Source organism: Hemicordylus capensis, chromosome 5 (assembly GCF_027244095.1).
Source record: "Hemicordylus capensis ecotype Gifberg chromosome 5, rHemCap1.1.pri, whole genome shotgun sequence".
Lineage (NCBI taxonomy): Eukaryota > Metazoa > Chordata > Lepidosauria > Squamata > Cordylidae > Hemicordylus > Hemicordylus capensis.
This window is the reverse complement of record NC_069661.1, coordinates 233,383,811-233,407,678: the sequence shown is the minus strand read 5'-3', so window position 1 is coordinate 233,407,678 and position 23,868 is coordinate 233,383,811. Positions and strand designations below refer to the sequence as shown.

Sequence of the window (23,868 nt, the reverse complement as noted above, 5' to 3'; positions counted from 1 at the left end):
ACTCTCTAGAGTGAGAGGAGACTGATCACTATTGGGTCAGAGGAAAAACCATGATTGGAGACTGCCACAGAAGCAGGGAAGCTCAGTAGGGGACTGACTGCTGCATGAGATGCCTGGAGGGTTGGTAAGGGGCACTCCCACTCATCCACCGGGTTCTGAGGCAGAATTGATGAGTTTGCACCACATATATGTAAGGTTTATGTAATAGTTTGCATTACTGTATTCAAAATTAAATCTGAAGTATAGAAGAGCATTTCCAAATATCATGCAGAGACTCCTGACGAACCATTCTACACAAATGTAATAACATTCTACATAAATGTAATAAGCACCTTGAGCTTGCAGCTACAGACCACTGTGGGAATCTTTGCCCTGCAGGCTGACAATGAACTTGCTTTTATTTTTGCTTGCCAGCAGAGGGCACTGCTGAACACAACTGTGTCTTGTTTAAATTGATACGTGCTCAGAAACACCACGTCTAGGGTTTATTGGTGGTAAAGAGATTAATACTTCTGTCTCTTTTTTTGACAAGCTGTATCTTAGCATTTATTTATGTTGAGATGCAGCTCTGAGAGCAAAGGCATTTACGACATCACAGCAGGTGAAGAAAACACATCGTTACAGGAGAGCATTGCATGCATTCTTCTATTTTTCTTGAAACCTTTCACTATAGTTATGAAAGGTTTTGGACTTCATGCATCACATTGTTTCACAGCTTGGGAAAGAAGTCCTCCTGGGACTGGTGAAACAATTCTGAATGTCTTTTTAATATTAAATCATTACAGAGTGCATGTCAAACACTCAAAGTGCTTCACATGCACATCTTAGGGATCTTTACAACAGCCTTGTTAGGCAGGCTGGTGGTATCTCCCTATTGCAGATGGAGAGCTGATGGTGAGAGAGACAGTGGCTTGCTTAAAGCTGCCTGGCAAGTTTATGGCAAGACTTGAAGGAGGTACTCCCAGCTCACATTTTATTTATTTAAACATTCTTATCTTGCCCTTTGGCTCCATAGAGGAGACCCCAAGGCAACTAGGAACTTCAGTAAATTGAAATGCAACAATAAGGCATCAAAAACAACCAACAATATTTATTTTATTTATTCAACACATTTCTATACTATCCCATGTAGAATCCAAGGGAAAGAGTTGTGGATAAATTCATGGGAGGACAGGTCTATCAACGGCGACTAATCTGAGGGCTATAGGCCACCTCCAGTCTCAGAGGCAAGATGCTTCTAAATATATAACAGTTGCAGGGGAGCAGCTGGAGGAGAAAGGGCATGCCCTCAGCTCTTGCTTGTGGGCTTCCCACAGGCATCTGGTGGGCCACTGTATGAAACAGGATGCTGAACTAGATAGGCTTTGGGCCTGATCCAACAAGACTTTTCTTATGTGCTATGCAAGGACAAGGCAGTGGAGTGGAATAAGTTTAATGAAGTTTAATGAAATCGATATTGAGGCTATTCTCATGATCAGGCAAAATCGGGCTAGGGGAGCCTAGTCCGATTTCACCTGACCATGAGAACCACCGGGCTCGCAGTAGAGCCTGGTGGCCTCCAGGCAGTTAACCTGCCAAACTACCCCTCCCCTTAAACCGGGTTTGTGGAGCGAGCGCTCAGCAAACCTGGTTTTTTAAATCATGAGTTGCTGCTGTGCGGCTCTGTGCCATAGCTTCTCATGAGGACACCCCCGACTGGGAGGCTGAAAAGCAGCCTCCCGGCTCAGGGGTCTCTCCAGCATGCCCTGTGAGCTTACGCAGGGCATGCAGGAGCTTTCAGGGGCTGTGTGGCCCCTGAACTCCCCAGCCCCTGCCGGCTCCATGACGGAGCCAGCAGTCGTGTGGGTGGCCGCTGCGGCTGCCCAGAGCAAACTGCTGCTCTCCTCGCAAACCCTCTCCAGACTTTTTTCACGGACCGTGAGGAGATTCTCATTGTGTACAGAGAGGCAAGAGCAGACTGCTTTTCAGTGTTCTTGCTGCTGGCTGTTTGTTAACTCCGCCTCTAATCCAGGACTGGAATACAACTAACTAAAGCCCCATTCAAAAGCTGGCCTGGATCAAAGAATGGCTTAACCAAAAACACCACACCCCATATTAAAATCTCTGGGAGATTTACAATTTAAAACACAACCAAAAAAGTATTAACATAATTAAACCACTTCAAAATATAGACACAAGCTTAAAACTACAGGTTAAAAGCCTGATGTTTTCAGATTTTTCTTTAAAACATTCAGAGAAGGGGAGGCCCTAATTTTGTTAGGGAGCACATTAGTCCTGGGCAGCCCTGGAAAGTCCTGGGGCAACCCTTGAAAAAGCCCGGTTTTGAGTTGGTGGCAACCGCAACTAAACCTCCCCTATTAAATCATGAACAAGAAACCTTATCCTGTCTTTTTCTCTGTGCCAGAAGCAGCTTACCCAAAGATCCTCTCCCCTAGCATGCCCAATTATTATTAATAAAAAGGATGATGGGAGAGAAAACAAACCTTGTGGGACTAAGTGCTCTTTGAGCTGAGCTCTGCCTGTTCACTTAGTGCTAGCACTTTGCCAGCCATCCCAAATAAGTGTAAACACGATGTAGCTGATTTCCTGTGGGTTAAGTGCAGCTGATTTCCTGTGAGTTGAATGCTACATGAACTGTCCACTCGATGGAATGCTGCTTTGAATCTCATCCATCACCCCAGCCACTGGTAGAACTAGAGTGGCAACAGCTTATGATACAAATTAATGACGTACTGAACCAGGTAATGAAACTTATGCTTCTCTCCCAACATACTTCAAACTAAGTCCATTCAAAGAGGGATGAGGCTCCCAATGTGAGTGGAAGCTTATCCTACTTTTGCAGCTCATGACCTGCAAAACTAAATATTGTTAGTCTACTTTCCAAAGAAGGATGGATTATGTTTGTGAGAGGGTGTGGGTGTGTACATATATGCTCTTAACTTGTGTTTAAAGTCTGATACAGACCAAATATACAGTACATGGTAGCAATGCCAAGGGGACCCTGATGAAGATATATTTTCCTACCTTGAACACACTGGTTCAAGATGGCAGCCACTCAAAGCATAATCAACACCCCTGTAGAGCTCACAGATTTACATTCCAGTACAAATAAAATGCACAGCACATAAGACAGGGTCCTAGGGTATTCTGACAGGGCTCTTCTCATTACAGCCCACTATCTTGAAAATAGATGATGTTTTCAGCAGAGGTGCTTATTATTTCGATGTTGAAAGCAGAAAGTAGGCCAAGTTGGCTAGTTCTACTTAGAACTATTTGGGTTTTTTGGTTGTTTTGGGGGGTGGGTTTTTTTGCCTCAGTAGCTTCATCTTTTTACAATGTACTCATCTGCTTCCAAGCAGGGCCATCTGCAAGCTCAAGGACATCCCTGGTCAAAGTACTTTGGTGGGCCCTCAATACCTAGTGGGAGTTTACCTGGGTGACACACTGGTCTCGAGAGCTTTGCGGCAGCTGTGATAATGGCCACTATATTTAAAAAAATGCAATGTGCTCACTGCATCATATTGTGAATAATGGTGTGCACAGAACTGGTGCGGGTGGTTTGGTTGGAGTCCAAACCAGACTTGAACCAAGTTGCCCATTCTGCATACCGGTTCTGCCAAACTGGCTGGCCATTTGATTCGTGCCTAGAACCGGGGTCAAGCAAAGGATGAACCATACAAGCAAGCAAAGGGTGAACCATAAGGGGTTTTAAAAGGGCAGGCGGGCAGACTGGCAGGAGTTTACGTTACCTGCAGTGGTGGCAGCACAGCTCCTCAGGTCCGCCAGCAGCTGCCCCTGGGCCCTGCTGGCACTACCTCCATCATCTCATGCTGCTGGGGGCCCGGTTTGGACCTCTGTGCAAGCATGGAGGACCAAACCATGCCCTTGGCAGCCCAAGATGATGGGGGCAGCGCCAATGGGGCCCATGAGGGGCTGCCGCCGGCTCCCCCAAGGAGCTGTGCTGCCTCCATGGGCAAGGCAACCTCCTGCCTGCCCTTTTAAACCCCTTTAGGGTTCCCCCTTTGCTTGTAAGGGGGCCAACACACACTGCTGTTAACACCCTTGATGTGGTCTTTTGCTCAGATCAGGGTGGTGTTCTGTGGGTGGAGACTCCTAGAATGTCTCCATTGTCATGGACAGACCACCATCTGGTTAAGGTTGGTTTCATGGCCACAACCCATCTCTTCAGGGGTGCAGGACCTATTAGGATGGTCTGCCCAAGAAGGTTGTTGGGTCCTATAGGATTCCAAGAGGCCTTGGAGGGTTTTTGGTTCTGCTGGTGATTCTGTTGATGCCCTGATGGAAACCTGGAAGAGGGAGCTTACCAGGGCGGTAGACACTATCACCACTGAGTGCCTTCTCCATTCTGCTTTGAAACTAGCTCCATGGTATACTGAATAGCTATGGGAGATGAAGCGGCAAAGGAGAAGACTAGAGTGTAAGTGGAGGAAGACTCGACTTGAATACGATAAGTCACTGCACAAAGCCCATTTGAAGGCTTATTTTGTGGCAATACATTCAGCGAAGAAGCGATTCTATTCTGCACGTATTGTGTCCGCAAGTTCGCGTCCAGCAAAGTTGTTCAGAGTTGTGAGAGGATTGGCTCAGGTTCCCTCTCCTCTGAGGATAGATCTAGATCTTTAATTATCCTGCTGTGGTGCTTTAAACAACCTTTTGCAGATAAAATCTCTCACATTCGAGCTGACGTTGACTCCATAGTTATGGCAGGGTCAACTGCAGAGGTGTCCAGTATCTCCTCTGGTTCAATTAGAATTGATCAATTTCTATTTGTGACTCCTGAGGATGTGGACAAACTCCTAGGAGGTGTTCAGCCCACCACTTGTCCATGCCCAATGTGGCTAATAACATCTGGCAGGGGAGGTTGTTAGAGATGGCCTAGTTGGCATCATAAATGCCTCACTGAGGGAGGGCAGGATGCCTCCATGTTTGAAGGAGGCAATTGTGAGGCCTTTGCTTAAGAAGCCTGCCCTAGAGCCCTCAGTGATGGATATTTATAGGCCAGTCTCCCAACCTCCCTTGGGTGTTAGAGGTAATTGAGAGGGTGGTGACTGATCAACTCCAGGCAGTTTTGGATGATACATTATCTAGATCTATTTCAAATTGGTTTTAGAGCAAGCTATGGGGTGAAGACAGCCTTGGTCGGCCCGATGGATGATCTATACCAAGGAATGGACAGAGGAAGTGTGACTCTGTTGGTTCTCTTGGACCCCTCTGCAGATTCCGATACTATCGGCCATGGTATCCTTCTGGATCGTCTGGGGGGATTGGTGAATAAGTGGCACTGCTTTGCAGTGGTTCTGTTCTTATCTCTCCAGTAGATTCCAGATTGGGTTGCTTGGAGATAGGTGCTCTCTGAGTTATTGTATGGTGCCACCTCTTCATGTGGTGGCATAAGCTGTTCATCCGGAGGCGCACTTCAGTAGCTCAATGTCTGTTGCAGGGCTTTGAGGACCAGCTGTGTCAGTTAGGGATGTGCACGGAACCTGTTTGTGCACTCCTGGGAGGGTGGGTTGGGGATAGCACTTTAAGGAAGGCACTGCCTGCCTTTCAGCCCTCACCCCTTTTCCCCTGCCAGCACCCTCCAAAAAAGCAGGCGTGCTGGGCTGCAGCATTCCTGCTTGCAGCCCTGATCAGTGTTGCCATGCTCATGGCTGATGTGCATATCCATGCATGCCCTGTGTGTTGCCCATGAGTGTGGTGATGCTGATTGGGACTGCAAGCAGGAAAGCTGTAACCCAGTGCACCTGCTTTTTTGAAGGGTGCTGGCGGGGCCCGGGGGGGAAATGGTGGGGTGGGGACTGACTGGGAGGCAGTGCCTTTCCTGTCCCTTAAAGCTACCCCCCACGCTTCGAACCAGTTCAGAAGCCAGTGGACTGAACCAGTTCGGTGCTCCAGAAAAGGAGCACTGAACTGGTTCCATGCATATCCCTAGTGCTAGTATCAACAGTTCATATTGCAGCTCTGTAAGCTACATCAGTACTCTACAAGGAATGGGAAATGCTGACCCGACACCACTGAGCTTCTACATTCCTTGCAGGTTTCAAGGAAAGGGGAGGCTACTGCCACACTGAGAAATATGGAGAATGAGAAGAACTGGTTCACAGTGATGACAATGGTGAGAAGTTGCCTCCGTACATCATGTTTAAAAGGAAGATGCTGCCAAAGAATGTGAGGTGGCCCCGTGTGGTGATAGTACATGCACACCAACGGTGATGGATAGATCAACATTTAATCAAAGACTGGCTTTGATCTGTCTGGTTGGAGACACGCCCCCCCCCCCACACACCAGGAGATGCTGAATACTGGACGTGTTCAGGTGTCACAGAATGCCATTGGTAAAATCAATCTTCTCCTAAAACCAGACTAACCTTGTCATAAGGTCAGTAGGCATGACGAGCCAGTTGCAGGTCATGGATGCGTTAGGGTCTTTCAAACAGCTATTGCAGAAGAAATGGGCAGAGTGGATGTATGCTGGGCAGAGGGCACTCACTCCCTCAGGCCACCAGAAGAAGCCAGACCTTCCTGTTATCTTCCAGTGGTTCAAAGAGGCGTGGGAGACAATAGATCCTGCCATTATATGGCAGGGGTTAAAGACATGTTGCCTAGCAAATTGGATAGGAGACTCTGAAGATGATAGCTTCCAGGCAATATTTGAATCTATCGATTCAGAGATGGAATTTGAAGATTTTGCCAAAGATGGAAATGGGAACCCCAGAGTCATCCAACAATGAACCCCCTGTCCTTGCCTTGCTGTCAGCTCTGAGCCCAGAGAGTGCTCCCCTCTCCTGAGCAGGTTTGTAAATAAAGTTGTTCATGTTACCCCTGGGGTGGGGTTGTGGTTTTTTTGCAGTTAAAAATACTTTGTGTATTGTTATGTATAATTACAAAAGTTTTTTTTTTTTTAAGTAAGTGTTCTGGAGCACTATTCTTTCTTTACTTTTGGAGTTATTTGAAGACACAGGTGTTTTCAAGGTAAGAAGGCTGAGTATCCATTTCTTGTGTTTCTCAGTGTCTGTAGCAGAGACTGACTTAGAAATGTCCCTTAAAGCCATTTCAAAATCTTCCATTGTTGTGGACATTTCGTCTCTAGAAAGATTTCTAACTTCTTCTGGTATCAAGCTTTCAATATGCCTGAAGCTACCCTGCAGACATTGGTGTCAGCACCAGAATAACCTTCCATATTCTGTGCTATAGTGGCAAGATCAACATCAGCAGCAAGCTCCAGCTCTTGCAAGTTTATTCTTAGAAGTTCTTTTCTGCCTTTGGATGTTAGTAAAGGAATGTAAACTCTCTTCTCTAGCTGTTATCTGGATGTCTCATCAATGTCCCATAGAAAACTAGTAGCAGCCAGTACCATAACCATTTTGAAAGGGTCATCATTTTCCGAAGCCCCTACAAAACCATTCATTTGAATAAGTAATTTGTCTACACCCTTCAAATGGCTTCATGCTCCTTAGAAGTTCTTCTGTGGTTACAGAGTTTATGTCATCAATAAATATTGTTGTTGGTGCACAGAATTGAGGCATTTCAATTAGTGGACAGACAAGCTTTTAAGATTCTCCTCTGTATTTTGAAGTGAGTGTGGATGAACACTTGTTGGAAAAGGTGGCGCAGTGACCAGGCTCCCCTCTCTCTAAATAGTTAATTGGAAGTGAACCCTGTCTTGACTGACAGGCTGGTGAACTCTAGGCTCAGCCAATCAGCACACCAGGTGGGTAGGACCTATAGAGCTGCTGCCAGGAAGAAAGGAGTTCTTTGTTAGAATAAGTTTGGCTATAGGTGCATAGGAGGACGTGTGGCCATGGAGGTTGGCTGCAGGAGGATAACTGTAAATCCTGGGAAGACAGGATTACAGGAGGCTGGAAGTCCCACCAGGAGTTTGGTGAGCTCAAGAAAATGGAAAGTTTAGTCAAGGGAAAAGTTTGTTTAGTCAGACTTTGCTTTATGAACATTCTATTTCTTTTGTGTGTGTGCTCTGCATATTCTGGATACTGTTCTATTATAGTTTACCTGCAACATAATTGAAATAAGAAACAATAGCCTATACCGAGTACACCTAGGGTGTGGCAAAACCTTTGTAAACATTTAAGAGTGCATCAAGAAAACCTATTTTTGTAATTCTACCAAAGACAGGGTTGTGTGGTCACCAGGAGTTGACATCAACTCAATGGCATGCTTTTTACTAAATATTCTTAACTGTATCTAAAAGCTGAGAAAGCATCAGACGGAAGCAGTCTATAGTAATTGAATAAAACTGGTTTTTAGTACTTTTCTTTTTACAAGCCTCTGAGTTCATTTTTAACTCAGGAAAAGGGGGGCATGAAGGGGGATTTCTCTGGTGCAAACACGTCCTTAAACATTCAGCAACTATCAGTTTTCTCACCACATGTAGGCTTGCACATGGAAGTTTTTTGTACTTGTTCAAGAGCCAAATTAAGAGATTTTTTTCTTGGTAATCCCACCCAAGCCCAGAGAGTTTCTGTAGACAAAATGGGTTGTTGGCAGCATTTTGAACCCACCAATAATACAGAATAGTTTTAGGAGAAGCCTAGCCAGGCAGCTCAGCAGAGATGATTCAGCATTTCTGTCCCTCATGGGAGCTTGCTCTGAAAGGCTATACTATGCTACAGGTGGTTTTACAAAGGCTGTAATACGCTACAGGTGGTTTTGCATTCAGTAGCTACAGCTTTTGCAAGGAGGGTTTTTCCAGCACCAAGATAACCAACCATCAATACACCCTTCCAGGGCCTAATCCCCTTAAAGAATTCTGGTATCTACACTGGTAAGAGTACTGCTTCTCTGAGTAACTTTTAAATCTCCACTAAGTCATCTATATCTTCCCATCGCTCATAGGGATTCTGAGAAATGATCTTTTTTCAAAGCCTCCACTAAATCTGTCATATCCAGTATTACTGAATTTCTTTGGCTCAAGTTCTGAAATGACAGAGGATGACTTATTTTTTTATTCTCTTCCTTTATTTTGTAGGTCCTCCTTCTCTTGACCATGGACTACTTTGCTTTTATCATTTGTGTTTCCAGAGGAGGGAAGATGAGGTCTCTGGTTGCTGAACTTGGCCGGTTATTGTGAACTAGGGATATGCATAAATAGCACTTAGCAATAGCAATAGCACTTACATTTATATACCGCTTTATAGCCGGAGCTCTCTAAGCAGTTTACAATGATTTAGCATATTGCCCCCAACATTCTGGGTACTCATTTTACCGACCTCGGAAGGATGGAAGGCTGAGTCAACCTTGAGCCCCTGGTCAGGATCGAACTTGTAACCTTCTGGTTACAGGGCGGCAGTTTTACCACTGTGCCATCAGTTTTTTAAAATTCTATTTGTACCCGTATCGAATCATTCCCAATTTGTTTTGGGTCAGAATCTGCCCACCCCCAAATCACCCCAGATTAGATTTGGATCTGAATTAACCTGAATCAATTTGGGGCAAAATATATATATATTCTGGGGCAGAAGAGTGATGTGGGTGGTAGTGCCCAATGGGTGGGAGCTACCACCCAAATGTCAAAGAAATTGGCCAAATGGGTGATTTCTTTTTTTTAAAAAAATAAATTTTAAGTATGTGTCTTTGGGGCATATTTGGGACAAAAAAGGGATCTGGTGGCAGAAGAGTGGGGTGGGTGGAAGCTACCATCCAAATTTCAAAGAAATTGGCCAAAGGGGGGATTTAAAATTTTTTTTAAAATTTTTTTTTAAAAGTTTGCATGTCTTTAAGGCTTATTTTTGAAGTTCGTGCATCTTTAAGGTTCCCCCCCCCCCTATGGAATAATGGGGGTTTAAGTGGCCCCATAACTCCGCTTGGGTTGTTGCCAGGTGGGCCAGATTGGGTTGTGGTATAGTGCACATGAGTTGCCAACTGCCCCCCAAAACACAACCCCATGGGGTACTGGCTTCTGTTGTTATTTTCAATTTTTGAGGTGTTCTGAGTGGATTCTTTGATGCAAAATGAACGATGAATGACCAAAGAATCCATTATCATTTTGCATTGAAGGGGCCAATCTGGTAGGTATTACAGAGACTTGGCTGGGGGAAGCTGGTGGCCCAGTCTGATCCCAGCTTCACCTTCCAGTGTAGTCTGTTGAGGAATAGGGGAGGGCACATGGGCAGGGAGGTGGAGTGGTTGTGGTCTGTTGAACTAATGACTGAGAATACATGGAGATCAGCATTTTATGACTTGCTATTAGGGTTGTGTGTGTTTTTCTGTTTTGGTTTGGCCCCAATCCAAAACACCCCCATTTTGTTCTTTGTTCAAAATCAACCAATCCAAAACGCCTCAATTTTGTTCTTTGTTCAAAAATGCAAAATCTGAATCAGAAATATTTAGTATTTTAAAAAATGGCCCGGGGCAAAACTAATGGGTGGCAGTGGTAGTGCCCAATGGGTGGAAGCTACCATCCAAGTTTCAGAGGAATTGGGCAAAGGGCTGGTTTTTGGTGAATTTTTGAAGTTTAAGTTTTTCCCCTTAGGGAATAATGGAGGTTTTAGCAAAAGTATAGCTTCACATCAGGGTGGGGGAGGGGTGGCCCAGAGCAGAGTAGGGTGGGTGGTAGTGGCCAGTGGGGGCAAGGAAGCTACCACAATTTTTTCAAAGGAATTGGGCAAAGTGCTGATTTTTGGTGATTTTTTTGAAGTTCATGCATCTTTTAGGTTTTTCCCCATAGAGAATGATGGAGGTTTCAGTAGCCCCATAACTCCAGCTGGGGGGCACTGGGGTGGCCCAGAGCGAGTGGTGGTATAGTGCACATAGGGTGCCAACCACCCCCATACCCACAAGCCTGTGGGGTACAGGGTTTGGTTGTTTCTGAGGTGTTCTGAATGTAGATTCTCTGGTAGCATATGAGAGAGGATTAATGGTTTGTCATTGAAAATCTCATATGCTACCAGAGAATCTACACTCAGAACACCTCAGAAACAACAAAACCCAGTACCCCATGGGTTAGCAATCCAGGGGGTGGTTGGCACTCTCTGTGCAGTACACCACCACTCACTCTGGGCCACCCCAGCACCCCCACCCAGTGCAGTTATGGGGCTGCTGAAACCTCCTTTGTTCCCTATGGGATAAAACCTTAAAGGCGCATAAACTTCAGAAATCAATTTAAAATTAGGCCTTTGGCTAACCCCTTTACAATCTGGGTGGTGGGCAGGTACCCCTTGGGGTGCTAATTCCCAACCCACTGCTCTGCCCCCCTTTCTGCCCCAAATTTGCCACAAAGACACACAAACTTCAACAATTCATAGAAAATCATTGCCATGCATCACACACAACAACAGAGAACAGCAGACTAGCAGAGCTTCTTAAAGAACTGGGTTTCCAAATCAAGCATCAGATGCAGCAAACTACGGCCAACAGCAGCCTCAAGTGTGCCCTGCCCTCCTTCGTCCACCAAGGAAGCAGTTCTCATCCACAGACATCTTTTCCAACACATCAACAATCACACATCAGCAACAACAGCAGAGCTTTACAAAGAACCAGGTTTCCAAAGCAAGATCACACAGATGCAGCAGAACAACAAACCATCCTAGGCAGGCAGGCAGGCAGGCATTTGAATTGCACACACACACACACACACACACACACACACACACACACACACACTAGGGAGTAAGGGAACAGAGAGTTCAAATCCCCATTCAGCCATGATACTAGCTGGGTGACTCCGGGCCAGACACATCTCTCTCAGCCTAACCTAATTCAAAGGGTCGTTGTGAGGAGAAACCTAAGTACATTTAAGAAAGTGCAAAACCATGGATCATGGTTACAAGAAAGAGAGAAGCAACTAAGATTCCTGGGGAAATCAATAAATTGACAGGGATATTCCCCACCCCCCTCCTTTTGTCTCCTGTAGTCCCATGTGGATGACCTGTCCCTGCAATGGCAAAAGTTGTGAATCTCTGGCTTAGACATCATGTCCCTCCCACCAAATTACATTGTGGCCTAAATTACATTAGACTGCTCAACTTGGGCAACAAAACTTAGACACTACTATAACTCATAAAAATCAGAAGGAAAACAAAATAGCTCCTCAAAAGACCCCTGAACGAGTCAAGAGATTCTTTCTAAACCTTTGGAAAGAAAAACCTGTGTAATTTCAGAACTTTCCTAACCAGCTTCTTGAAAAGCTTCTCCACACAATTCATACCATGGCTTTTAGCAAGAGCTTTGGAATAGCTTTGAGCTCCCAAAGATATTTGGGTATTTCTGTCTCAAAATGCTGTCTTCCAAATCCCTTTGTAAGGTCAGTTTGCATTTCAGTCACACTGAATACAACACATACTTAACTAAACCATTCAAGCTCAAAAGCTTTTTGCATATCTTATATTCTGGTAATCACACAGTGCCACAGCTGGAGTGGAGAGTCAGAGAAGTCAATTTCAACTGCAGTGCTTTTCTGAAGAACAAAGCATTCTGTCCGAAACAGTCATTTCGATTTGGAAACAAAACTCTGTTTTTTAATTCTTGATTTTGTTTTGGTTACAAAACCTCCGAAATTGCCATTTTTGGGTACAAAACATTTTGTACCCGAATCGAAATGCACAAGCCTACATTTTAGCACTTGCTGCTGAAACTCCCAGATCTTTGCTAGTCTTTCTGGCTATGCTGAATCAGGATGTCAAGTGGCATTTTCATAGTCTACAATGGTTCATTTTTGGTTTTTTTGGCAGGCACTGAAATTGGGAGGATATTCTGTGAAGAGGAAGATCAACAATAGAGTTTATAAAGAACAATCATGTTGAATTTAGTGAGCCAAAAAATCTTAACCAATATGAGCATGAAAAGAGTGCATGTTAATATCTTGGTCCTCTTCTAGGTCAAATTTATTCTATTTTTTAAAAAAAGAGTTTGCTGTTGCTAAGCCTAATGCTTTTGTAACTCCCTATTAAAGCTGTATTCAGAAAGAATCAATTTAGAAATTTTAAGTGCTGCCAACAAGCAACATTTCATCAAGCTCCACTAAATTATAAAGAACAAACACATAATCATTTTGAAGGATGAGCAACCTCTATGGCCAGGAAGAATGTCATAGAAAAATCAAGGGGGTTATATGCGCCATTAACCTAGAATGGCTTTTCTTAGACTATCATGGTATCAGCAATGGCCCCTGTGACACTTTCACATGTCCCCAAGTGATTTTCCCTAAGGAAAATGCTGCACAGCTAGAGCAGTCTGACTTTCCACCACACACTAAAGAGGCAATCAGCTTTTCAGCCTACATGATAACAATTTAACTTGCCTCTTTAGCAGCACTACTCAGAATCCCCTGCTGTCTGTATATGGTTTCTCCAAAGCTTATGATTATGGCCAAAAGATAGTGCAGACTAGTAATGTGCAAACTGATTAGGGTATGAAATGATTTGTACCCGAATCTACCTGTTTTGGGTGATTTGTGGACAAAACAAATTTTTTTTTTAAAACTTACCCCATCCATGGGGGTTCTCTGAGGTGGTGGTGGGGAGGTCTACAGAGGTTTCTCCTCCCTATGCAGGCCTTCCCTCATTCAAAAATGTCTCCATTTGGGCCTGTCTCCTTGTGTGGTCGCTATTTTGGAGGCCACCGTGCCTGTGCAATGGGCTTCTTCATGGACTGGGTCATGCCATTGCACAGGCATGGCTGCCTCCAAAATGGCCACCGTGATGGGAGGGCAAAGATCGGTCAAACAGGGCTGTTTTTGAACTTGGGAAGGCTGGTGGGGGAGGGGGGACCTCCACAGACCCCACCACCACCTTGGAGAACCCCCCAATTTTCTAAATCTTTTTAAACAAATAAAATGTTCAGACCCCTGAATGGCCTAGTTGGGGGGGGGGTCGGTCCGGGGTCAAGTCGAACTGCGGGTGGTTCAGCTTGAGCCTGAGCCTTCAAACGAAACCAGTACAACTTTGAGCCAGTTCAGTTCTGAACCCGCTTGCACATCCCTACCCCACCGTCTGAAGACTGAAAGGAAAAAAAATTGAAGAACACTGAATGAAAGAGCAGAGATCATACAGAAGTGGGCAAGCGGGGGGGGGGGGCAGGATAAGAGGGCTTGACTTTTGTTGGCCCCTCTGCCTTGCCTGGACTTTGACATCTGGCCCCTCTGTTTCTAGAAGATCCATCTGCACCTCCCGACCTGGACAGAGAGCTGTGCCTGCTGGCGTGCCGTTTTGTTCCAGTTGGCTGTCTTCCAGGATTGTCTAAATCTGACCACCTGTTGCTAGCTCAGCAGTGTCTCGTGAGAGGAGGGGCTTCTGGAGGTATAAATTTATGGAAGGCAAGCCTGATGCTAGGGGGCAAGCAGAGGGAGCAGGATAAGAGGGCTGACTTTTGTTATGCTGCAGGGGATGAAGGTTTTGGCTAGAGGTTGTTGGATTTTTAATTGTACTGGGTTGTGCCAGGCCTTTTTGCAGATATGTGTTTGGGTTCTCTTGAGTGGGATGGTGCAGGGGGTGCGTCCAGCAGTTCTGGGTTGGCTATTGCCATAGTAGTGGGGAATAGAAGAACTGGCGCTGGCAGAGCAGCTGGCTGCTAAAGGGGAAGGGAAATCAGTAATCTAGTGACAGTTTCCATTTACAACTGCTTTGTCAACTCTCAGGACTTGGGGAGCGGCTCCAACTACCCACAGAGCCTGGCCTTGCTCGTCTGCAATGCCAGGTCAGTTCAGAATAAGACTGAAATTATCCATGATTGGATCATGGATGAGGGCGCTGACCTGGCAGGTATAACTAGGACCTGGTTGGGGGAGGCAAGTGGTCCAGTGTGGGACCAGCTTCTCCCACCAGGTTACTCTTTTGTGGAGCAGGCTAGGGGAAGTGGGGTGGAGTGGCTGTGGTTCATAAGAATGCTATCTCCATTACCAGGGCCCCTGTGAGTCAGTTGACTTATACTGAGTGTGTATTTCTGAGGTTGGGAACTAGGGATAGATTGGGGATTCTGTTCATGTACCATTCACTCCGCTGCCCAACTGACTCCTTGGGCGAGCTGATGGAGCTGGTTGCAGAGTTTATGTTGGGGTCTCCAAGGCTTTTGGTGCTGGGGGTCTTCAATATCCACTTTGGGTCTGGCTTGTCTGGTGCGGCTCAGGCATTCATAGCGGCCATGACAACTATGGACCTATCCCAATTAGTTTCTGAACGAACTCATGTTGCTGGCCACACACTCGATTTAGTCTTTTGTTCAGATCAGGGGAGTGTTCTGTGGGTGGGGGATCTGGTGGTTTCCCCATTGTTATGGATGGACCACTACCTGGTTAAGTTTGGTTTCACAGCCACAATCCAGCCCTGCAGGGGTGGAGGACCTATTAAGATGGTCCGCCTGAAACGGCTGCTGGACCCAGTAGAATTTTAAAAAGTCTTTGAGGGTATTAATATTGGTGCTGCCAGTGATTCTGTTGATGACCTGGTGGGAACCTGGAATAGGGAACTCACCAGGGCAGTAGACATGATCATTCCTAAGTATCCCTTCCAACCTGCTTTAAAAGTGGCCCCTTGGTATAGAGAGGAGTTGCGGGGTCTGAAGCAGCAAAGTAGGCAACTGGAACACAAGTGGAGGAGAACTTGGCTCAAAATTGAAAGGACACAGCATAGAGCCCATTTGAAGGTTTATGCAGAAGTGGTGCGTGTGGCAAAAATCCCCAATTCTGGTCTGCACACATTGCTTCTGCAGGTTCATGTGCAGCAGAGCTGTTCTGGGTTGTGAAGAGTTTTATTCAGCCTCTTTCCATTTTGAACCAATCCCCGTAACTTTGTTCTGCTGTGATGCTTTTAATGGGTTCTTTGTGGACAAAATCTTTTCTATTCAGGCTGACTTGGACTCCACTATTTCTGCAGGGTCTATGAAGGAGGTGTCCAGCAATCCCTCTTGCAGTATTAGGTATTAGTTTCAGTCTGTGACTCCTGAGGATGTGGACAAGCTGCTTTTGGCGGTGTGGCCTACCACTTGTTCTCTGGATCCTTGCCCAACTTGGCTTCTATCTAGCAGGGAGATTGTTGGAGGTGGCCTAGTTAACATCATAAATGCATCACATCATAAATGCATTCCCTCCTAGGAGGGAATGGTTATACCACTTCTCAAGAAGCCCTCCCTGGACCCCTTAGTGATGGATAATTATTGGTGGATCTCCAAGGTCCCTTGGTTGGGCAAGGTGATTGAGAGGGTGTTGGCCGACCAGCTCCAGGCAGTTTTGGAGGAAACTGATTATCTAGATCCATTTCAAACTGGCTTTAGAGCTGGCTATCGGGTTGAGACAGCCTTGGTTGGCCTGATGGATGACCTCTTCTGGGGAATCGTGTCACGCCCTCGATCTCAGACAGCGAGGAGGAAGGGGAAGCTGTCAACTTTTCAGCCGATGCAGGGGTGTCTGAGGGGCAGAGCTCGGCTGTCAGTTTCCAAGAAACGGCTGAGGCAGATCCAGCTGATGATTCAGAGCAGTCACAACAACCTGAGACAGCAGAAACCATGACAGACCAGTCAGAAGAGGAGCTAAGCAACCTCCACTGACTCCACAACAGAGGTGTGTTACAAGACGAAGAACACAGCTAGAAACTATCAGGAGGAGTAAACGCCTCTTGCAGAGGGCTGATAAGCCTTCAATTCCTGCCAGCTGGGAGCTCTTGGCTTGTGCTATAAATTACATCACCAGCTTTCTATTCACTGCTGGAAAGCAACGTTTGTCAACTTTCGTGTCGACAGCTTGCAGCCAAGCCCGATAAAGAAGAACTGTTCCGAGCCGTATCTTGTTCCTGCAGCTCCGTTTGGTACTGTGAACTTCCCTGCCAGGTGGCCAGATACTGACAAATCGACAGAGGGAGTGTGACTCTGTTGATTCTCTTGGATCTCTCGGCAGTATTCAGTACCATTGACCATGGTATCCTTCTGGATCACCTGGGGGAGTTGGGGACAGGGGGCACTGCTTTGCAGTGGTTCCACTCCTATCTCTCAGGTAATCAATTTCTGTAGCTGATTTGTGGGATCCTGTGAAGTCTTACAATAATGTGCTTGACTGTTCAACTGCCTCCGCACTTCCTCTATATAGTCCTTTTGGTCCAAGATCATCAACGCATCTCCTTTATCTGCTTGTTTAAAAATAATATCCTCCTTTATCTTGAGATGATTCAACACTGCCCTTTCCTCTCTAGTAAGAATGTACCATGTCTTATGATTATAGTCCCCTAATTTTGAAACCTCCCTCGTGAGAATAAAAGTGGATTTGGGCTTAAAATCCATTATTTCTAGAGAGTGACTGTGGGTTTGTCCTTTAAAAAAAACCCCTCAATCTGATTTTACAAAATAATCCATAGTCCGGGAGTCCTCCTGGATCCCAAACTCTCCCTGGTCTCTCAGGTTGAAGCTGTGGCCAGGAGTGCTTTTTATCAGCTTCGACTGATACGTCCGATACGTCCATTCTTGGAGATTAGTGACCTTACAACAGTAGTACATATGCTGGTAACCTCTAGGCTTGACTACTGTAATGCACTCTATGTGGGGCTGCCTTTGTATGGAAACTACAATTGGTTCAAAATGCGACAGCCAAACTGGTCTCTGGGTTTACCCGAAGGGACCATATAACACCAATTCTAAAAGAACTGCACTGGCTGCTGATAGTTTTCTGAACAAAATATAAAGTGCTAGTTAGGAACATAGGAAACTGCCATATACTGAGTCAAACCATTAGTCTATCTAGCTCAGTATTGTCTTCACAGACTGGCAGCGGCTTCTCCAAGGTTGCAGGCAGGAATCTCTCTCAGCCCTATCTTGGAGAAGCCAAGGAGGGAACTTGAAACCTTCTGCTCTTCCCAGAGCGGCTTCATCCCCTGAGGGGAAGATCTTGCAGTGCTCACACATCAAGTCTCCCATTCATATGCAACCAGGGCAGACCCTGCTTAGCTATGGGGACAAGTCATGCTTGCTACCACAAGACCAGCTCTCCTCCTAGTTATTACCTATAAGGCCCTTAATGGCTTAGGTCCAGGGTATTTAAGAGAGCCTTCCCTGTCATGAACCCTGTTGCCTATTAAGATCATCTGGAGAGGTCCGACTACGGGTGCTGCAATCTTGTTTGGTGGCAACTCGGAACTGGGCCTTTTCTGTGGCTGCCTCAGGGTTTTGGAACGCGCTCCCTGCTGAAATAAGAGCATTTCCTTCTCTGTTTGCTTTTAGGATGACCCTGAAGGCCCGTTTTCCAGGCCTCCAACTGAGATTGTGTTTTAAAATTTTAATGTGTTTTAAACGTTTTTATCTATAATTTTTATCTTTTTATGAATTTTAATTGTGTTATATTGTATGCTTTAATTTTGTAAACTGCCTAGAGATTTTTATACCAGGCGCTATATAAATTCAATAAATAAATAGATAAATAAAATAAATAATTGTTTAAGTTTCAATGTAGTACATTAATTGTGTTTAGGTATAGGGATGAATGATAAGCTCTTGTTCAAAACTTTGATTTCCACATCAGTTAGTTGATAACTTGACAAATTAACTATTGTGGAGTTCTTTGTTTGTAAAGTGTTCTGCACTCCTTCATTCTTTGTCCTTTGTCTTGTATCCTGGCTCTGGGTTTGCCTAAAAAATGTCTGGAGAATCTATTATCCTGATGTCATGGTCTATTATCGCCCAAAGATAGATGCATAGAATTATGTGCCTCATTGCACCTTAGAGAGCACCTTCTTTGGTATGATCCCTATTGCTAGTTAAGTTCATCTGGAGAGGCCTCCAGTTACCACCAGTACGTCTGGTGGTGACTCAGAACCGGACCTTTTCTGTAGCTGCTCCTGGTCTATGGGATGCACTCCTGGGAGATATCTGCAGTTTAGGCTTACTGTCGGCCTTTAAGAGAGCCCTAAAAACTTACTTGTTTGGCCTGGCCTTCCAAGGTTTGTAAAGTGATTTTAAAAAAATTATTTTAATTGGTTTTAAAGGGTTATAATTGTTTTTGAATTGTTTTTATATTATTTTTAGCACTGTGTTTTGAATTGTGTGTTTTTATGTCTTTTAAAAGTTGTTATACACTGCCCAAAGCCTTCGGATGGGGCGGTTTATAAATGAAATGAAATGAAATGAAATGAATAAATAAATAGTCTTCCACGGGGTCTTCCATATCTGTGCTCATATCTGAAGTAAGATTAAATGACACCTATTTCCTTTCGATATTACGACCATTCTTTTCTTTCTGCCATGAATACACTCAATCATTTTCATAGTCCTTTAGATCTCTAATAAATCTGGGGTATTTACCCTCTTTGAGTTCCTTGTATTGGGTTTCTAATTCTTTATCCAATGTCCCTGATTTCTCCTGAAATTCTCTCTCTCCTAATTTTTCCCCAATTCCCCAATAAGGGGTGTAGTATCCTTCTTAATGCGTTTAATCTCCATTTGGGCTTTTTCTATAAGCAGTACCATAAGATCCTTTTATGGACAAGTGAGTATCTTAAAGACACAATTGTTGGAAAAGGGTTATCCAATGTGAATTATTAATAAGGCTTTTTATAGGGCAAAAGATCTGGATCGTGAAAAACTACTTCCTCCAAATAACAAGAAAGAAGCATGCAATAGGATGATCATCCCTATCACTTATGACACATATTCCCATGACATACAATTAATAATCAGAAAGTATTGGTATTTATTACAAGAGATACCATGATGTGAGGAGCAGCTCATGTTTGCACATAAAAGAAGTACCAATTTGAAAGACATTTTAGTACACAGTGACCTGTCCAATGGATTTTTGAAAGCATATTGACAAATGGAGATACTATTAATGGGCAATTCAAGTATGGCCATTGTGCCAATCGTGTAAGAACCAAGACATTTCAGAACCCCCAAGACCAGATTAGAGATTTTATAAATTGCAGCAGCAAAGGTGTTATATATATTATACAATGTTCCTGTGAATTGCTATATTGGTATGACTACAAGACAAATAAGAACAAGAATAACAGAACATAAGAACTGTATCAGAAATAAGAAAATACAAGCCCCTCTAGTCAAACACTTGGAATACCAACACCAGGCACAGAGCCTAAAATTCTGGTGTGTAGAACAGGTCCAAAATAAGAGAATGACTATGCATACATTGTTAGTCAGAAGGGAACTATATTGGATCCATTAAAAAAAAAAAAGACTTGGTCCCCTTTTGGTCTGAATGAGGACATTAATTGGCTTGTGGTTTAAGTTTTAGGTTATGTTGGCTATTGTGTTTTAATCATTTTTGATCATTTCTGTTCGTTCATCTGTATTTATGAATTTTATTGCATATATATACATTGGACACAGCTAATATTTTTATTCTTTCAAATGAGTGTTATTTAGGTTTTTGAATTTACCACATGCATATTATTAGGTTTTGGATATGCTTTAAATACATAGGATATATTTGTATGGGAGTGAGTTGTTACAGGAACAGTAGCCAGGTCACCTTCTGGAATGAAACAACAGGTGTATATTTCCCTACCAAGAGAAAGGGTAGACTGTATTTAAGCTATTTGGCTGGAACAATCAGATGAAGCTGAAAACAGCAACTAGTGAAAATCCCATCCTTAGATGGATGGGGTTTAATAGTGTATAGCAAGCATTATATACATCTTTATGAGATACCTATAACTTTGGAAGAACAACAGACTATTGTGGTAATTTATTGATTTATATATTCTTGTTAGAATGGTTTTTTTTACTACATGAGGTGTTGGGCTTTTTAAACCTGTTTTAAATGTGGGTTCTTTGTGGGATTTGGAGTATAATATATGTATGGTGTTAGTCTCCATTGTGAATACTTGAAATCCATATTTTGTTCTATAGTGGGAACACTTGCCACTGAAGAAGACTTCTGTTTGGGGTCAAAATGTGTTTGGCAGTTTAACAATATAATATAACAAGATACAGTTGAGTACTGACTCTAGCTATATTACTCTTCAACGAAAAGATGGCTATATTGGATTTCCCCCCACTACAATGAGAAACCTTCAACACATTCAACATCTTCCAATTTCTATAGATACTATTTTAGTATCATTGTGTGTATATATCTATGATTGTGGTTTTGACAATTGAGTTTTTAACTTGCTAACTGGGTTGTGTCCCTTGGATGGATGGTTATAGCTTATCTTCATTGTAATTAACGGATATTTACTTATCTATCTATCTATATACACATACTTGGATTCTTTCTTTGACAAATCCTTATAGGGTTTGTTTTTTTGCTGTGGCACCCAACAAGCACTACACCAGAACCTGCTAATTAATCTGGATTAATCGAATCTGGGATGATTGAGGGGGGCAGATTTGGACTCAAAATGAATTGGGGGTGATTTGACTTGGGTACAAACCAAATTGAAAAAATCAATTCATGCACATCCCTAGTGCAGACACTTAATTTTAGTTCAAAAGCTTTTCAGGCATCCTTCACTTGGCTTCTATAATGTAAGAAAGATGGGGTAGTTCAGACCTCAAGCAACTGCAGAACTGAGGCTGAAAACTATGCCCACAGCATTTGATAGGAAGTATTCTTGAACCCCATTGGCTGCTCACAAATGCAGGACAACTGAAGACATTATACACTGCCCCCCAGAAACCTTACAAAAAACCACAGCGCTGGAGGGAGAAGAGCGGGGTGGGGGGAAGTACTACCCCCCCACCCTTAAAGCTACAACCCCCCTCCATGCCGAGCCGCCAGACCGGCTTGGATCCGGACCGGTTCAGAGGCCTCCAGCATGGCCTCTGAACCGGTTCGGGCACATCCCTATTGTATTCAATAAAGTGTGATTTCTCTCTATCCACCTGCGTGCTTATTGTTTCCAGATCCTTAAAAGAACCTATCCCAGCTGGTCTGGGTTGTTTGGTAAAACAGCAAGGTGCCATTCACATTTCCAATGCCTTCTTTCATGTCTTATTGCTGCATCACAGACCTATAACATCACATCTGCATTGCAAAAAAACACCCAGTTGTATTTGCCCATTTTAGGAGGCAACAGATTTCAAATGCGGTTTTAAATCAGCAGCTCAAAAGTCATAGTTTATTACCATTTTTTGCAGTGTAAAGCTTGCTATCTGGAAAACACCCTGGTCACTGAAGTAAGCCTGGGTAGTTTCCAGATGGCAAGCTCTACAGTGGTTGGAGGTGATGTAAAACAGGGTGGAAGCAGTTTGTTGCATAGTTCTTCGTAAAGCTGTGGCTGTTTGTATTGCCACCCATAATGACATGTTTTCCCAGCATATAGTTCATATAGTTTGTAACACTTGCTCTTCAGGATCTCCTGCTGCTCCATTTTGGGTAATGGGGTTGCAGGAAGTGGTGGGGGATGATGATGTGATTAGACTTTTTTCTTTTTTTCTTTTTTCTTTTTGGTGGCTTTGCACAAAGCCAGCTGCAGGGGGAGCAGTCTTTTCTAGCTTGCACAAACCTAACTATTTCTTGCCATGGCTGACAATTAATTTTTTTAAACCAATTAAAAACAACAACTCATTGATGGAGGCTGAAAGAGGAAATGAACACAGCTGGACAGAAAGGAACATAATCACAGAAATATAAAGAGATAATCATAATGGGTTTAACATTAACAGAGAGGGGGAATCAAAAACAAATAAAAAGGAAACTGCACTGTTGCACAAGAACACCCAGGATTTTTTTTTTAAAAGTATCAATTCAAAAGCTGAGAGGCGATAAAGATATTGAAACATCAAACTGATGAATGAACCCTTCACATTACACCGGGGAAACAGCAGGACAGCCCTCCTAGAATGGGAGAAAACGGGTTTTTTTGTGAACTCGCATGCAATGTTGCAACACTAAAACATAAAGATTCAACCCAGAAGAAGGCTTCCAATGTGCGGATGGCACCTTGCTATCATCGCTCACATGATGATGTCAAAATACAGTTAGTGTGAATGCACACTTAGCAGATACGTAGCGAAACAATTATAATGTGGAATCTAGAAAGCGCCTAGCTGAGGGAAGCAAAAGCAAAATAAGGCTTGAGTTTGAAGGTGAAGTAACTGGTTCTTTTGTAGCCATTTGCATACAGAGGAAAGGACAGATTTCCCCTTTCAGAGGAGGCCTGAAGCTTAAGGGGATGTTATCAAAACTGCCCTGGAGTGACTGGCTAAGGCACTTCTGCTATGCTTTTGGCTAGAAGCCAGCGTGGTGTAGTGGCTAGAGTGCTGGACTAGGACCGGGGAGACCCGAGTTCAAGTCCCCATTCAGCCATGAAACTAGCTGGGTGACTCTGGGCCAGGCACTTCTCTCTCAGCCTAACCTACTTCACAGGGCTGTTGTGAAAGACAATCTCAAGTATGTAGTACACCGCTCTGGGCTCCTTGGAGGAAGAGCAGGATATAACTGTAATAATAATAATAATAAAGTGGAAAAATTAGCTTGCAGCCCCAAGGTAACAATTGTTTTGTTCATGAGTGCAGCAAAGTCTTCAGAGAGGAAAATATCATGAGAGGTGGCAATAGGTTCAGCATTTTGGTCATCTTACCATTCACCCTCCTCTTTATCAAGTGCGTGTAAGTCATGATCCCATGGAGTGTCATCATTAGGCACTATTTCCAATTCTGGATCAAGGTCAATAATGAGGGAAGGTGTGGCTGGTCACTTATTTGGACTTGATGGGCCTGGCACCCCAGGGTGAGGGTCTGGAGAATCTCTCCCTAAAAGCTCAGATGAGTGATCATCCTTGTCTCCCTGGTTAGAGCCCTTAGAAGCGCCAGATCATTTTGATTTGGAAGAGTTAGATTTTGATTTTTTTAGAGTGCTTATGCCTCTTGTTAGCCTTTTTAGGGAGAGGGCTAATGGAATCAGAGGAGGAAAGCTGCTCCTTCCTATCTCTCTTTCTCTCTTTAGATTTAGATTGA

At 44.0% G+C, this 23,868-nt stretch overlaps 1 pseudogene; it reads right to left on the bottom strand.

Annotated features, from left to right (window-relative positions):
* Positions 1-6,077: 6,077 nt before the first annotated feature.
* On the bottom strand, positions 6,078-23,529 carry LOC128327453 (katanin p60 ATPase-containing subunit A1-like; annotated as a pseudogene).
* Between the last annotated feature and the right edge of the window lie 339 nt (positions 23,530-23,868).